The 3156-nt window shown below is 51.4% G+C and overlaps 1 protein-coding gene across 1 annotated transcript in view; it reads right to left on the bottom strand.

The window, feature by feature from the left end:
- LOC113206325 (ITG-like peptide) overlaps positions 1 to 3156 on the bottom strand; it is a gene marked incomplete in the record, with an annotated part of 83972 nt that overhangs the window by 70852 nt on the left and 9964 nt on the right.

The following is a 3156-nucleotide window of genomic DNA, read 5'->3' as shown; positions in this document are numbered from 1 at the left end:
CGGGGCGGCAGGATGCGCGACGCGGGCCGGGGCGGGGCCGCGCCCAGGATGTGTACCAGGTTGGGTTGGCAACACCGACTGGTGCGGTCGTTCCCACAAGACTGCTATGGCTGGGCCTCTTCACGAGCAAGGGCGGGGCTTAACCTTCAAGCGTACCCAAACCCCGACAGAACGGAACAAAAGTTGCAACATCCGAATTTTATTTTTTGTATTCGAGTTATTTTGTTCCAGCTTGCCAGTGTCTAAAATTTTTGTCACCTTGGTTTAACCCGATTGAAATTGTTCGTATAGGCGGGCAATGGGCATTTCCGTGGCGTCGTTGAGGCATGTCAACCGATAAATGTAAGCTGGGTGGTTTATTCATTTCGAAAATGTTCGGGTAACATATATTTTGGGGTTTCAAAGAACACTACGAAATGCTCTTGGAACTTAAGCAAATTTGCTCATAAAATTATAATAATCAAGAAGGTCGCTGGTCGAGTGTGGAGAGGTATGAAGCGTTAATGGTCGTGCATTATTCTGGCTAGTCGAACGGTCGACTAAGACGCCTTAGGCTCGGCGCCGCCCTCTGCTTCATCTAATGTAACTGATCAATAACAATTCATTTTAATCGTAACTTCAGTTTAATATTCATACGGGTACATATCCTTTTCGCGACGAGCTGTATATCCCTCCGCTTTAGTATTTGGCGTTGCGTGCTCTCGAGGGAGTTGTCCGATTAATAATAAAGCATTCCCTTTAAAACTCTTTGCTAATCCCCCCCGCGCCACGCCGCGCGGCTGGTGTGAATAGCGCGCGTGTGGGCCGGCGGCGGCGGCGGGCTTTCGCGCCCTTTTTCCCTGCAATTAAGTGAACCCCCACCACCCCCGCGTCAGCGACGCCGTCCCTGCAGCGCAGAAAGCCGCCCTCCCCTACCTTGCCACCCCCAAGGTCACGACCACACGCACCTCCCGGGGCGCGAGCAGGCGGAGGGCGGGGTCTATAAGTTTTTGCAAATTGATATTCGCGCCGGCGCGCGCACGCCTTTGCTATCCGTCCTCGTTTTTTTATGTTTTTTACTTCTTCCTCGCTGACGCGTGAGCAAGCGCAGCAGAGCTCGTGAGCCGGAGTTCGGGCGGGCACGTACACTTCAGACGAAAAAACCGGGAATGTGCTGTACAGAAATCGACGCTCCTGCGGGTTGTGTTGTTTCTCCGTTGTTTATTGTTCGGAAAACACTTTTCTTTCTCAAGAACAAATTGAGGTAGCGACTGGAAATTATCAGGGTGCCTTTTGTAATGTATCAGGAGACACGTTCCCGTTGCACTTAAGTTGGCTCTTTGTTGTTTTGCCACGGTCCGACTGTAGAGATCGTGAAGCCTGTTACGCGAGACGTAGTCTGGTGTACACCTTTGTGCGTAATAATTCCATTCCACATTATCTAATTGCCACCTTTATATTTTGTGACGTGTTCACTTTTGTGGCGGTCCAATGTTTGTCAATAGTTTTGATGCCTGGCTAATTGCAAAGCAAAGTTTAGCGGGGAGCTGGAAGGTCAAAGAGGAGCAGCGTAGAATGGAAAAAGTATGAAAAGTGAGTTATGTGGCTCACATTTTGTTTCCGGTAGAGAAGAGAGAGAGAGAGAGTTGTTGGGGGTGGGGGGTCTATATAGCCCGGAACCTGACTCGCGGCTCCTCCCCGTCTGTATGAAAGAGAAGAGTGGAGCTGGCGGCGGCCGTGATGAGCGTGTGGACGTGAAAAAAAAATGGCTGCGGCTTGGGCGGGGCTCTCCGGGCTGCGGGGTGCGGTGGGGAAATGGCGGCATCATAACTGAGAAGAGCTGCGAGCTGAGGAGTGTCGGCCGACACTCCAGAGTATGGTGATGCCGACGCGCCGTACTACTCGGATGAACAGTGAGTGAGCGAGTGCAAAAATAAGTAAGAACGAAGTAGAGGGAGAATTAACCCAATAAGTTGTAGAAAAAGGGGGACTGGTGTCGGCTAAGTGGGCGCTTCTTTCTCAGTTTTAGAACATTTTACTGTACTACCGTTGTCCATACACTGATGAATAGAGTGTCCAACCCACTCTCCACTTCTTTATAGTGTGTAAGTGCAAAGTTGTGTTCAACTCGATAAAGGCACAAGAGTTATAAACAGACTGCACTGCACATAATATAGTGAGTAGAATACTTTCAGTGTTGAAAGATTTAACACTTTATTCATCGGTGTAATGGGGAATGTAAATTTATAACATATAAATGTTGAGTGGCATTACACAACTCAACTCTCGAACCTTCCATTTGCCCCGCGCTGCGCCACTACACTGGCTGGCCTTCATCTGTGCGGTCTGCGGTGCGAGAAGCAGCCTGAGCCTAATTCAACCCTCGCTTTGTCTTCATTCGCTCCACGCGAGATGAGATGGGAATCTCTGCGCGCTCGGGCGGAATGTGTCCGTTATGGAACCGACTCTCTCACCCTCCCTAACACTTCTCTTTCTCCTCTCCCCTCTCTCCTCTCTCTCTCTCTCTCTCTCTCTCTCTCTCTCTCTCTCTCCCTACTTGCCCTTCTCCCCTACTCATCTCTCCCGTCGCTCACTTCAACTATACAGAGGATGAGTGTAACCCGCCACACCTCCCTTCCTTCATATGAAGGTGTGTGCAGAGTCTCCTTTCTTTCCTGACTCTCTTTCTCACACACCTCCTCACACCCTGCTCGCCATTGTCGAGGAGCCCCTTTCCCCCCTGCAAACTATGTCACAATTACCAACGCAGACAAATGCGACCTGCCACTCCTGGCGTACAGCCCTTCCGTTGAAGGAAAAGCAAGTTTTCGCCTTCGCCTGGAGCCCCTCTCCCCTCCCTTTCTCTCTCCGCTTCCCCGAACCCGCCCGCCGGTACAACAACAACTTTAATTCGCCGCGGAGTGGCGCGCGCTGCTTAGCGGGCGAGCCGCGAATTAGCATAAAGTTGGGATCGCGATAAGCATTAACGCGATGAACGGGGCGGAGCGGGGCGGAGCGGGAGCGAACGAGGCGGCTCCTTGTTCTTCCGGGCCGTGATGGCCGCCATTCCACGGCGTTATTGAAAGTTGCTCCGCCCCACGCCCCGCCCCACCGTGACGACCGCGGGGACCGTGTGAAAAATTTAGATTAAATTTGTAATATAAAAACATCACTTTG

The sequence above is a fragment of the Frankliniella occidentalis genome, unplaced genomic scaffold (assembly GCF_000697945.3).
Source record: "Frankliniella occidentalis isolate FOCC.00 unplaced genomic scaffold, Focc_3.1 Scaffold16, whole genome shotgun sequence".
NCBI lineage: Eukaryota > Metazoa > Arthropoda > Insecta > Thysanoptera > Thripidae > Frankliniella > Frankliniella occidentalis.
This window is presented reverse-complemented; position numbering and strand designations above follow the sequence as displayed.